General features: G+C 40.6%; 1 protein-coding gene across 1 annotated transcript in view; it reads right to left on the bottom strand.

The window, feature by feature from the left end:
• Window positions 1-14,927, bottom strand: part of LOC141259484 (CD109 antigen-like) — a 329,051-nt gene that overhangs the window by 235,434 nt on the left and 78,690 nt on the right. The window lies entirely within an intron of this gene.

Genomic DNA, 14,927 nt, shown 5'->3' with positions numbered 1-14,927 from the left:
TTCCATAAATTTTCTATTGGATTCAGGTCAGGTGGCTGGGCCATTCTAGCTGCTTTATTTTCTTTCTTTGAAACCAATTGAGAGTTTCCTTGGCTGTGTGTATGGGATCATTGTCTTGCTGAAATGTCCACCCTCATTTCATCTTCATCATCCTAGTAGATGGCAGAAGATTTTTTTCAAGAATGTCCATTCCTCCTTTTTTCAATTACAAGCATATGAAATTTGCTAGTGCTGTATACTGAAAAACAGCCCCACACCATGATGTTTCCACCTCCAATCTTCATTGCTGGTATGGTGTTTTTGGGGTGAAATGCAGAGCCTTTTGGCCTCCAAACATGGTGTGTATTGTGATTTCCAAAGAGTTAAATTTTGTTCTCATATGAGCAGACCATATACTCCCAGTATTTCACAGGCTTGTCTAAATGTAAACAATACATGCTTTTTGTTCAGCAATGGAGTCTTGCATGGTGAGCGTTCATACAGGCCACAGAGGTTGAGTTTATTACTAATTCATTTCTCTGAAACAATTGCACCTGCTGAATCCAGGTCTTTCTGTAGCTCTCCACAGGTGGTTATTGCCTCTTGGACAATGGTTTATGGTGAAATTATGTTCTTTCCGCTTCCAAATTATGGCACCAACAATGCTCATTGGAACCTTCTCTGGTTTAGAAATTTTTCTGCAACCAATGCCATCAGTATGTTTTGCAACATTGGTTTTACCCATTCTGAGATGTTTCTTGTGTGGCGCCTTGGTAACGAGACACCTTTTTATAGACCATCAGTTGAACCAGCTGATATTATTTTTCACTAAGTGGCAGGATTGCTTTCTAATTACTGATAGATTTCAGCTGGTGTCATCACTTTCCAAGGGTTTTTGCACACCTCTTTCATCCTGTATTCAATATATTTTCCCTGTGTCATTCTCATTACTACACATAACTTAATTTATGGACATCTATGCTTTGATTTCTCTGCCTGTGTGGATTGGATGGGTTGTTACTGTCATCTGGTGAGAATTTCATGTCAATAGCACCTTTAGAAATATATTTATTTAGAAAATTGGTGACATGTTCAATACTTATTTCACCCGCTGTAGATTCCATTTAAAAACCCAATTGTTAGCATGCCAAGGCGTGTAGGTGTGTATAATTCTGTGGGTTGTGCTCATACATAATAATAAATAAATCGAGAGGTTGTGAAATTTTGCTGCTATGTTTTCACTATTTGCATGTCAATAACATTTCTATCAATCCTGTAATTTTCAGAATTCCACAACTTTTCCTTCTTGGTGCTGCAATTTCAGTGTTGAGAAGTGTGTTAGACCAGACCACTTTTCAACGAATTCAAGCCCTCTTGTCGAACAAGGTGCAGAAAGTGTCTAAAATGTAAAACTATTTGGTCATGAAAGTCATTTTTATTGGTGCATATTGCTCCAGAATTTTTGCACATCAGGGTTGATAAATTGATACATTTTCTTGTTTAGTTTAAACCATGTTTCACAGATTTGTCTCTGTTTTCTTAGTTTTTTTTTTTGTTGCTTTGGTTTATTGCCCTTTATCTCTTTATCTTAAAGTGCACCTGTCAACAGGATTGTGCTCAGTAAACTACATACACTGTCAGGCTGGCGCCATTACATTGATTAAAATGATACCTTGGTTGATGAAATCCGTGCTGTGGTTCTTTTGTAATCTTTACTTTCAGTTTGGAGATAATGATATGCTTTTTCTCCGGGGCGGCCTGTGGGGGGCGCTCTATCTGGTGCTCTGCTTACATATTCATCTGTATGCTCTTATGACAGCTCATTGTACCTTCACTGACCTGCCTCCTATTTTACATAATGCATCTAGTAGGGTGGGGTTAGGTTAAATAGGAGAAATAATGGCAGAAATAATAAATTCCTCCATAGCAGTCTTAGACAAGTGTCCAGTGAAGTGTCTTCAAAATGTTTCCAGCTACAATTCTACATAAAATTGCTTGTCAGTGCATCATCAACATAACCAAAATTGTCAGCCATTAATCATCCCCCAAAAAACTTGGCATGATGAAACAAACCATTTTATTGATGGTACTGAACTGGACATTTTTTATTGCACGTACTGAACTAGATGTACCTGCAAGACCCCATGCATAGAGTAGATTCACACATGGTACACTGGAAGATAGAGTCTTTACTACCTATTTCGGGTGATAGGACCTCTGTTATGTTGCCTCCTTAGAATTTTTACAACAAAGGAAGGTACAGTTTGGGCCTATGTAGCAAAAACTTGTTAGCAAAACCTGTAAGCTGCAATTTACAACACAACCGTTGGGTCGCCACACATAGACGCATAGCATAAACATCCTTTGTCTGGGTATTACAAAATCTGAATTTTTAACCCCTTTACGACCTATGTCTTATGGGTACATCATAGGTTGCCTCCCCCTTTTTGGTGCACGCACCTTTTTGGGCACATGACTGCTGATTTCATAAGCTGACATGGACCCCTAACAGCCGCCGGTGTAATCGCGATCCACCTGCGGCTATTAACAAGCCGGAACAGCGTCATTATCTTCGCTCATTGGCACACCAGTCACATGATCTCGGGCTGCCGATCGGTTAGCATGGCAACTCAGGGTCAGCAGGAGACTCCTGTGGTTGTCATTGCCGAACTGCTGTGAGTGCCGCCCAGCAGTCGGTGCTCATACCAGATGAGCATTTTTGTAACACAAGCAATGGGATGATCGCAGTTTCAAGTCTCCCATGGACACTTTTGAAACAAACAAAAAATAGAAAGTTTTTAAAAATATAAAAAAAATAAAAAGAATGTAAAAGTTCACATAACCCCCCTTTTGCCCCATTGAAAATAAAATTATAAAAAAAAATCAAAAATACACATATTCGGTATCACCGCGTTCAGAATCTCCCAAACTATCAATATATGAAAAGAATCCGATCAGTAAACGGCATAACGAGAAAAAAGAATCAAAATGCCAGAATTATGTGGTTTTGGTCGCAGCAACATTGCAATAAAATGCAATAACGGCCAATCAAAACATCGTATGTACACCAAAATGGTATCAATAAAAATGTCAGCTCAGCTCGCAAAATATAAGTCCTTACCCGGCCCCAGATCCCAAAAAATGGAGATGCTACGGGTCTCAGAAAATGGCACCATTTTTTTTTTTTTAAATTTGGATTTTCTTTCACCACATAAATAAAAATAAAGCTATACATGTTTAGTATCTGCAAACTCATAATGACCTATAGAATCATAATGGTAGGTCAGTTTTAGTGAACACGGTAAAAAAAAAAAATTGAGGAATTGCACTTTTTTTGCAATTTCTCTGGGCTTGGAATTATTTTTATCCTGTTTTCCAGTACACTATATGGTAAAATCAATGGTGTCGTTCAAAAGTACAACTCATCTCGCTAAAAAAAGCTCTCACATGGCCATATTGACGGAAAAATATAAAAGTTATGGCTCTGGGAAGAAGGGGAGCAAAAAATGAAAACGCAAAAATTAAAAAACCCAAGATGGTAAAGGGGTTAAAGTAGATAATCTCATGCCGCACATCTCAGAATAGGTTGTGCCAAAAGGAAAGGTACAGAATAGTAGAAAAAAAACATTACATGAGATATATGTTATATGCCACATACATAGTCATTTTGCAAATAAAATGTGGTGATGATAAAATGAATTGCAAATTTAATAAAAAAAAATCTTATTTAACAAGTTCAAGCTGTCTATCCAGTCACTTCTCAGAGTCTCACATCTGCTACCAATTGTTAACATTTTCGAAAAGGTGTGTGCCATCACATTTTCCATCTAGTTGTGACTTTTGCCAATTATTTTAACCTAACTTTAACCTTATGCATAAAACAAAGTCAGCTGGCGTCTGTTAATTGTTTTGCTCTAGTATCGTTTGATGTACACTATCAACCATAACAAAAGAAATATTTCAAACTGTTCTAAAATAATCTGTTTTACTCCAGCTTTTGTCTGCCTTACAACCAAATAAATCTTTACTTAACTGACCAGTAACAATTATTCTTGAATGCAGCTCCTCACCATTGAACTTGAACAATAATAAAAGAAGAATAACTAATAGTAACAATATATGGAAAATATAAAAAAGGGTCAAAATTGTAAAGGTTTGAAAAGGTTATTCCACAGATTGAAAAGAAAATGACATATTTGTCACAGATGATCACATTATTATACAGAAATGGTATTCCCAAGTTTATAATATCAGATACAAATACATTATTATATACTCTTCTTGTCTTGAACAAAGCATTTTTTTTAATTATATTATATAAAGGGGATGTTCACCTATGGGGACAATTTTTTTTGTTACTTAAATGCATGCAATTGGGGCTAAAATTAATTTTTGCAATTGGGTATCATTAAATATTTTTGCAACCTATAGCTGCTGTATTACATTGTGTATTGCTGGCTGCAGGATGAGATAACAGGGTCGGACAGTTGTGCAGGGGACATGATTTTGTGGCACTTACTATTATACAGGTATGACAGGTTCTCCACCTGCTACTGTTAGTGAAGCTTTCCTCACAGACTGCACCATTCTCTAGTCCATACAATGACTGCTGGTGGAGGAGCATGTGACTGGATTTGTCCATCAGTTTCCTCCAATAGTAAGGCAATTTTATCATGTGAGGTTTTCAATTGGGCAAGGCTGATGGACAGGTCCGGTCACAAGCTCCTCCATCAGCAGCCATTTCCGTCCAGTACAGAAAGACATATGACACAGTACAGAGAACATGAACGTAAATTCTAATCTTTTCAACCCTATTTTATATCAGTGTTTTTATGACAGATATCTGGCGTAAAAGACTTTGAAAAGTCACACAATTTTTGCACAAGGATGTTGCTCAAAAATTGGTGACTTTTGATATTTTCATGACAGGTTTAGTGGTGACACCCACTCATCTAATTCATGACGTATTGTAATGCACCTTAAACCATAAATCTTACTCCACTCTCTGGAGCCACAAGGTGCACACCACTTTTAAGATGTGCTTCATAGAGAGTTGTAGTTGCTCATCACTAAAGCTATCCATCAGTGAACAACCAGTGTTCTGAGCCAATAACGACACTACATTATGACAGTGGTGCTCTACTATTCTTTCAGGTTTGCCTCTACTGCCAACTGGTGCTAAAAAAACAACAACAAAGCAATGTAAACGGGTTTAAAGGGTTGGTCCAGGACATAAAATGTCCTTTCTAAATATCTATCCTTACACCCTAAGAACTTTTCTAATTAGGTTTATTATACAAACCTAATTACAAAATTAAGATACACCTTTCCCTGTTGTCACTCACTGCTTCTATCACCGCCCCCTGATGGTGTCTTGTTTCACAGAAGCTGCAGGGGTGGAGAGAGAAGCAGAGTGCAGGGACTGCGCTCACCTATCACCCAGATTCTATTAGCACCAGCGAAGCAGACATTTGCAGAGGGTGGTGATGCAAAAATCTGTAGTAAGTAATTGCAGCACTGCACCGAAGACATCCTGTTCAAGGAGGGGGCTCACGCACTGCGGGAAAGTGACTTCTGCCTCAGCCTCCTGTGACATCCCATATGAGACTCCTCTCAAACAAAACATTACAGGAAGGGAAGTAAAAAAAAAAAACACAATAAAAATTGGCTAGATAGGGAGAAGAGTAGTGTATTTTATAATAAAGCTAATTGCAAAAGTGATTAGGGTGTAAAGATAGATATTTACAAAAGGACATTTCAGGTACCGGACAAACCCTTTAATGTTAGCATAATTTCTACATTATTATTATGATTATTATCATTTTACCATCGTATACTGCATCAGATAGGTAATTCTAATTTTAAGAACAAAATGAAAGAATGAAAGCAGAACTAATTACTGGGTTCATTTCATAAAACTTATTATCTATAGAATAATAATTATTATTATTTTGTTATCATGCAAACAGGGGTGTGAAAATATGTTGAGTGGGATGACTAGTCTGGGGAAAACAATACCCCATCGACTAGTCAAATGGTTAATTTGCAAATTAAAAACGGACTTTAGAAATATATATATATATTTTTTTACAGATCTGTTAATATGTCAAACACTATAAAGGGCTTGTTAGGCAGGTGGTTATAAAGGAATAGAGAAATGCTGGTGGTTTGAAGGGCATGGGGGAACTGTTAGGTTCCCTATAAGTTTTTGTAAACATGAGGAGAAGAAGGGGAATACAGCTGACAGGTATTCTGTAAGTCCGAATACCAGAGAGACAATGTATGAGCCAGAGTAAATATGAATGTCATCGGGTGTAAAACTGAAAAATATGTGAATCTATCAGCTGTCCCAGACCAAAGGTATAGAGGTAGAAGAGCAGGGGTTCTGGGACAGACCCATAAGCAACCCCTACAGAGAAAGGGGATGAGACAAAGAGGTGGCCTGTGAATTGGAGACATTCAGGATTCATCATAGAATCATAGAATCATCATCATTTCAGCTGTTTTAAGTAATTTTTCTGTTTTCATCTAGTGGTATTTGGTGACATTTTCATTAAAATGGCATACACAAATGATACATTTTGCACAAAGTAAAAAATAGTCTTTTTTTCTGTCTTTAGCCATTTTTTTCCTGGGGACTGTAAGTAAAACATTTCTCTGATGTTGATGATCTTGTGTTTGAAATATGTGGCAAAGTCGTCAGATGGAAGGTGTAGTGAGCGAAAAGTATTAAATTATGGTTTAGAGCTGTGAAACAGGTAACATTTGAGTGAAAAGTTACTTTTGTTTAGAAGTTAATTCAGACTTTAAAGCCATTGTCCAGGACTGAACAATCAGGTCACTGATATGACATCGGTGAGGGACCACCACTGGGTACATGCACAGATCAGCTGAAATCCTGCTCCGAAAGCCATTGGAGCAGAATCAACCATCCTCCAGAGTGTGGAATGTTCTTTCTGGTTGCTCTTCATTCTGGTTAATAGAAGAAGATGACTGCTCCTACATCCATCTATAAGCTCTGAACTACTTAATATTTGAAAATGAGTATTTTTTTTACACTATAAATACAAACAATTGAAAGGTGTTTATTTCATTTTCCTTTATAGCCCCTGATATCAGTATGCTTTAACAAAGAGCAAGGAAATTAGATTACCTAAAAGTAAAAGGATACATCAAGAGTTAACTGTACATAGCTGTTGGCATAGAATTAGTTACCACATTAATATACTGAATATTGATTAACAATGTAATTTATGCAGGATCAAGAAAAAGCCAATTGCTATTTATTCACAATCAAAAAGAGCAAAATCAAGAACAAGCCAGTAAAATAGACTATGTAATGTTATAATGACGCCATTATTCATTGATTTTACCTTTGCCTTTACTGCCATCTGGTGATCATAAAAAGAACAACATTTAAAGTATGGCATACATGACATATTGTTATTATTGCTTTATAACAGATACAAAATTGCTTAACAGCTAATTGTCATTATTTTTATATTGAGTATATAAGGGGTAATAAAACAATGTGAAATATAACAACGAATTGTCATAACATCAAAGGGGTTGTCCAGTTCCCATCAAAGAAAATAGAAGCTTAGCTGCAGTAGTCGTCAGCGGCCACTAAACAGTGTACTGATCTATGGTGTTTCACTTTATTCCCTGCTTACACCAGGCTGCTGCCGAAGGTATTACACCTGATCTGTGAGGGTGCCGCCAGGGTTGCCAACAGTCCAGTAATTTCAGTCCATAAAAATAGGGCACTATTTTGCCTTTTCAAAAAAGTTTAAGCCATCCATAATTTTTTGACGCTAAAGAAATGTGTACAGATTATTCTGACGGTAATTATCATCATTTTACAGTTCACAGTGAATAGAAATGATTGCTTCATATCAGAATTATGGGCTGTAGACATGTGTCACTCACGATCATAATGATTAATTTTATGTCTGTGATTTTTTGATTAGCTGTCCAGAAAAAATAAAAGGTCGAGTTGGCAACCTTGGGTGCTGGGTGTCGGACTCATGTTCTAATATTGATGGTCTATCTTATACACAGGTCATCAATCTTAAAGTAATGGACAACCCTTTTATTTTTTCCTTTTTTTCGTTAAATAATATGCACAATATTTAGTTACATTATTGGTATTTATTGGCTAATGTTTATTATTGCAAAAGATGTTTGCTGAATGGCCAAATAATTGTTGAGTGATGAGTGATGCGAGTGCATAGTGATGTTGGAGCAAACAAATATATGGTAGATACTTATGTTCAAATAATCTTTAGGTAGTATGCCACTGAGTGTCAGTGGTGAGAATTAAGGTTGGAATTGGAAGCTAGGGCTGTGACATGCCCTTTAATTGGTAGTATTTTAAGTTGCCAGTGACATAGCTGGATCAGGAGTGGTCTGATGTGAGCAACAAGTAAGGCCAAACCCATGTAGGTATTCCAGAGAGCAAAAAAGGGTTCCTATTTCCCTCCAGTATAAGTCAGACACACGCAGCCATCACAGAAAGGCAGAAGGAGAAGAACTGTGCAGCAGCAGAGAAATCAGGGTAGGCTCCAGGTTTTTGTGGGCCCTGAGCGAAAGAGTCTCAGTGGGCCCCTTTAACACATACCACGATTCATGATGCACAGATACCGCAGAGAAATATATATATATAGTACAGTGTAAGATTTCACTTCTTACATTACATGAGTGATATCTACTGTAAATTCCACAATAGCTCAGAAACCGACGAATCGCTCCACACAGTATACTGGCCCCCATATAACGCTCCATACAGGATACTGGCCCCCACATAATGCCCCACGCAGGCTGTTCCCCCCACATAATGCCCCACGCAGGCTGTTTCCCCCACATAATGCCCCACGCAGGCTGTTCCCCCCACATAATGCCCCACGCAGGTGGTTCCCCCCACATAATGCCCCATGTAGGATGTCACCCCCCCTTATAATGCCCCATGTAGGATGTCACACACCCCTCCCTTATAATGCCCCAGCAGGATGTCACACCCCCCCTACCTTATAATGCCCCATGCAGGATGTCGCACCCCCTCCCCTTATAATGCCCCATGCAGGATGTCACACCCTCCCCTTATAATGCCCCATGCAGGATGTCACACCCCCCCTCTTTTATAATGTGACATGCAGGATGTCACAAACCCCCCTTATAATGCCCCATGCAGGATGTCACACCCCCCCTCCATTATAATGCCCCATGCAGGATGTCACACACCCCTCCCATATAATGCCCCATGCAGGATGACACCCCCCTCGCTTATAATGTCCTATGCAAGATGTCACACCCCCCCTCCCTTATAATGCTCCATGCAGTATGACACCCCCCCGCTTATAATGCCTCATGCAGGATGTGACGCCCCCACCTCCCTTATAATGCCCCCTGCAGGATGTCACCCCCCTCCCTTATAATGCCCCACGCAGGATGTCAACCCCCCCTCCCTTATAATGCCCCATGCAGGATGTCACATCCCCCCCCTCCCTTATAATGCCCCATGCAGGATGTCACACCACCCCTCCCCCATACAATAAAAAAGAAAAATCAAATACTCACCTCGCTTCTCACCTGCTGCCACTGCTCCGGACTCCTCACGTGCACCGGCGTCTTACCTCTCTGCGCTGTGATGGCTCAGGAGAGAGCGCGGTGGAAAGACGTCACCGCACCCTCTGACCTGAGACATCACTGTGCAGCAGCAGCGGAAGAGACAGGAGCTGATGCGGAGGCATGGGGAGAGGTAAGTATTGCGCCCGGGCCCTGAGCAAGTGGGGGGAGTGGGCACTGGCAACGCTATCCTCTGCTCACGGGTCCCATAGCGTGGCAGGGTGCCCGACGGTGAGTGGGCCCCCCCGCCTACTCAGGGCCCCGGCTCTTGTCTGGGTGCGCCGGGTGCTGACGCCGGCCTTGATAGAAATGCCAGTGCCACAGCTGGCTAACACGTGGGGAGTGCACAGTGACCTGAATTGCCTGCTCTGTAGTTTATCCTGGGTGGCTGAGACCAATCCACAGGTACAAGATCCCCTATTAGAGAGAAAGCAATGATTAAGATTGTCACTGCAAAGGGGAGCAAAGGTTTATTCCTGTGAGTGAAGAGTGCATCCTCTAGTAAGGAGAAAATAATTAGCACTCACAAAGTGCCAGGAGATGGTCATACCAGAGGCAGCCTGTATGCTGATGACTAACTATGAAGAAAAATGCCATGTCAGAGATGGAGATAGCCATAACAGATGGAGTTTGTATGTGGATTCCTAATTATGAAGAAGAATGCTATGTCAGAGTGTAGCGCAATGGCCGGCAGCCCTGCATGGTGTCCTCTTTTCCCTCCATGCAGGGATTCTGGCTTACTCACCACCCTTGCCCCACGGTGTGGTCCCCAGCGCATTCCCTGCTTCCTACTTTCTGCTCTAGTAAGAGTCCCGGCGACGCGCCTAGGGCGCGCGCATGTTCCGTTGCTCTTAAAGGGGCAGTGCGCGCATATAGTGAAATGCCCTCAGCTTGTTGCTGAGAGGCATTTAGAAAACGAGTTTACCTGCTGGATGGCTTTCAGCCTATTACTGAGAGTCATCCTGTATAAAAGACTCCCTATTCCTTAGGAGAACATCTTTCATTAGTATGTAGTCTCCCCTACTACTGAGTTACTAGGTCCTCTGGTCCCAGTATGGCCAGTGTCCTGAACCTGAATCCCTGGTTCCGGTGTGGCCAGGTCCTGAACCCGAATCCTTGGTCCAGGGCCTGAACATTGTCACCTGGTCCTGGTGCGGCCAGTCATGTTCCTGAGGTTCCCTGGTTCCGGTGCGGCCAGTTCCTGAACATTGTCCCCTGGTCCTGGCATGGCCAGCCCTGTTCTCAAAGTGTCCTGTTCCCGGTGCGGTCAGTGTCTGAACATTGTCCCCTGGTCCTGGTGTGGCAGGCCAGTCCCTGAAGTCCTCTGGCCCAGGTGTGGTCAGTGCCTGAACATTGTCCCCTAATCCTCGTGTAGCCAGTTCTGCTCCCGAAGTCCCATGGTCTCAGTGCGGCCAGTGTCTGAACGTTTCCCTATCTGAATCTCCATATCAGCAACAGTTCTCCAGTGATCCTCAACTGAACCTATTAATTTGAATGGAGTCCTAGTCTGTGTAAGCCAACCTGACCCCTGGAGTCAGCTGCTGCAGTACTGGTACCTGCCTAGGAGTGGTACCTGGCAACTACCTGCAGCTCAGTCTGTCTCCACCATCAGGAACTCCAGTGAACACCAGGTAACCACTTAGCTACGCTCCTATCTAGGCAGACCCAGCCCTGTGACACAGTGGGTCTACAAATCCACATGCGCCACCGTTGGGTGTAACACAGATATGGTGAAGAGACAAATACCTATCTGTAGTGGTGCTGCTGCACAAACATATAGACACTTTGGATAAGATTTTGACTACGATCGAGATAATATTTGGTTACTAAGTAATTGTTGCTGAATTAAGGATGTAGTTTCATGCCTGACACCGGAGGATGGAGGAAATTGTGCAAAAAAAATTTCTTGGGAGCGTAGCAGATATGAAAGTAACTGAGTAGGAAAGATCTGGGAGTCTGTGTAGCAGTCCCTGTGCTAGATCAAATGCTGAGAGACAAATTCATCTCTGCATCGACAACAAAGGCCAGTGGCTATACCTGGGAATGTCCCAATGTCAGTCTGCAAGATAACGTTAAGCACCAATTAGCAAACCAAGACCAGAGGGTGTGTATAGGTGCACTACACGTGGAGCTATGGAGTGACGAAGGAACTGAGGACCACAGTATGAAAGACTTTATGCACGGAAATGACTGTGTCTGCACAGAAGATACAAAAGAGGTAGCTATGCTGAAGGCTGCCGCATGGAGAGGTAGTTTTCCTGCAGCAGCATTTCTGTAGACAGCAGCATTTTTTGATCTTTAGTGAGCCAAGCCAGCTGACCAGAGACAGTCCTGCTAAAGCAGTTGGGAAATAAGTCTTCACCTTTAAACTAAATAAATTCATGGCTGCAGCCCTAATGACATGCAAAGCTATTAACCGTCCTGGATTCAGTGGACTGTCCCGATTTGAGGGCTAAGTCTCACTGTCTAATACTCATCTCTCTCTGACATCTTCATCACTCCATTGCACCTCCTCTTATTAAGGGGGTAGGGCTGCATGCTCTCTGCATAAATTATAATATTCAACCTTTTCCTGTGATCCCCAGGGCTCAAACTCACATATCCATGTATGTAGGCTGCAGCTCTATCTATGAGCCACAGCCCACAATGTTGAACATAAGAGAATTTTGTAATCTTGACCTGTATTGCAGGCAGTGAACCCAAAAGCAGATTGTACATGTCCATACAGATACATTGTATATAACAAACTAGAAAAAGAAAAAGTCAGATTTTTTTGTTCCTATAAACCTACTAAAAATAATAAAAAGCAATAAAATAATAAAAAGCAATTACAGAAATGTAATTTTTTTCTTTTTTGTGAGTCTCCTCGGTATTTGAACCCACAACCTTCAACAGTACAGGAAGGAGCTAAAGTTACTGAGCCACAGGCTCTGGTGATATCACCTGGAGAATTTTGTGAACTTGACCTATATTGCAGGCTCTGACTCCACAGAGAGATTGTACTGATAAATTGTACAGAGTAGTGTATTTCTATGTATTTATATTCTAATGGAAGAATATAACGGATCTTTCATCCTATAAAATTACTATAATGAAAAAATCTTGATAATGAAAAAAATTATGTAATTTTTAATGCATTTTTTTTTAAATAATAAACATCAGAAATCAACAAATAACAGACATATTTGGTGTCCCTGTAATTGTAATGGCCCGCACAATACAGCGATGAGATTATTTACGGGGATCGGTAAATGACGTAAAAAATGGTGTGATTGATATTTTTTCTCTATTAAACCCATAAAAAATGTAATAAAAATGTAATGCTGAGGCCATGTTCACTGTATCGTAAATGCTGTGTTCTTTCTACTGATTTTTTTCTGCAGGTGTCCTTACCACACAACGCAATAATAACCTTCTCTGATTATTGCTTGTTTGCTGTGTTTCTTTTATACATGTTCCGCCTTATTTAATTCGATTTTGGTGCATATATCAAGCCGAGTTTTTAAAGCTTTTTTTTAATAGTACAGAAAAGCTTTGATTCTGCGCTTAAAAATGCAATTGTGTTTTTCGTTTCAAGCGTTTTTTTTCAGAAGCAGCGTGTTTAGACACTGAGAGCGCGAAGACTTCATACAGTCACATCCACTTTGCTTGGAAATTTAGACCATGTTCACATGTAGCGTAAACACTGTGTATTTTCTGCTGTTTTTCTGCGCATAAATTATGCGGTGTTTAACTGTCCAAAGCAAAGAAGATGTGATTTCTTGAAAACTGCGCCCCCTGTGGTCTAAAGATGCTGCTGAACTGTGCAGTTTTGGTGCTTTTTTTTCTCTCTTGTCTTCTATGTGGAGCCTAAAAAAATGCATGTAAAAAGCTGCAGATACTTTTTAAGTGCAGAATCAAAACTTTTCTGTACTATAAAAAACTTCACATCTGCGCTAAAAACGCATCAAATAAGGGGGGAAAAATGCAGCAAATTAGAGAAGATTGCTATTGTGTATCTTGGTGCGGCCATCTGCAAAAAACAAAAAACACAGTATTTATACTATGTGTGAACACTGCCTTACAGATACAAAAAAGCCAGATGTTGTATAGTGAAGCTACATAAAGATGATAAAGTTCTGGCGGCAACGACTGTGAATGTTAAAACAAAAAATAAATCCATAGGTCTCAACTAGAGAGAAGCAAAGCAGTCAGCAATCATGCCGATGTATTGTCAGACATTCAACGTGAGTAACATTGTATCAAATTTTATAGTTTAAACTGCCAGCCCCTGATGATTCATGGCAGAAATTAAACTAGTGAAGAAACGCATATGGCAGAGTCTCCAGCAACTATAAGGGCTCATACTTGCGAGAAAAACGGACGAGTGCAATCCGATACAAAATCGGATTGCACTTGGACCAATGTTAATCAATGAGTGACATCTCATCTGCGATTTTTTTCTCAGCTGAAATCGGGCTGAGAAAAAAATCGCAGCATGCTGCGATTTGCCACGTATCTCGAACGAGACTCGCCAATGCAAGTCAATGGGTGCGTGAAAAAAATCGCACAACACTCGGACCATGCGAATGCCCTCCAATTTTCACGCACCCGTCTCTTTAAAAGCCAGCAATTCATCAACCACGTACAGTTACAATACATCGATATCCGATAATTTAGAATAGAAAGAATAGAACAACACATATAGAATAGATAGAAAGATGTCAGTCACATAATTAGTACAGTGTCAGTGTTGGTTACTGTACTTGTCATGTATTGTTGAAATAAAGAAATTATTTAAAAAATATTGGCGAGGGGTCCCCCGTATTTTTATAGTCTAGCAGAGGTTAAGCAGATGGCTGAAGCAGATGTTTGAAGCCTGGGAAGGGGGTAATACCCACAGAGCTTCCCAGGCTGCTAGTATCAGCCCCCAGCTGAATACTTAGCCTTTACTGGCTATTAAAATGGGGGACCCCCCCCCAAAAAAATGACGTGGGGTCCCCCTATTTTAACAGGTAACAAAGGCTATGCAGACAGCTGGGGGCTACGCAGACAGCTGGGGGCTGTGAACAGCTTTTTTAGCTGTTTCAATAGGCAAAGACACTATTCTGCACATACAGCACTTTAGTTAGGGTAATACATATCTACTATCTACTTCTAATTAATTGCTGGGGAATATAAGATATTTTAATTCACTTTAATTTTTCTATGTTAAGTTTAGAACTATTTGGGACTTTTAATTCAATAATAATAGTATATTTTTAGATATTACTCCAATTGGATTAGTCAGTGAAGCAGGACGCATGGATGTTGTCGCGCCAGCCCTGGCTACTCAAGATCCGCAC

This window comes from Phyllobates terribilis, unplaced genomic scaffold (genome assembly GCF_046119375.1).
Source record: "Phyllobates terribilis strain yellow unplaced genomic scaffold, ASM4611937v1 Scaffold_3__8_contigs__length_932513732, whole genome shotgun sequence".
In the NCBI taxonomy this organism is placed as follows: Eukaryota; Metazoa; Chordata; class Amphibia; order Anura; family Dendrobatidae; genus Phyllobates; species Phyllobates terribilis.
This window is presented reverse-complemented; position numbering and strand designations above follow the sequence as displayed.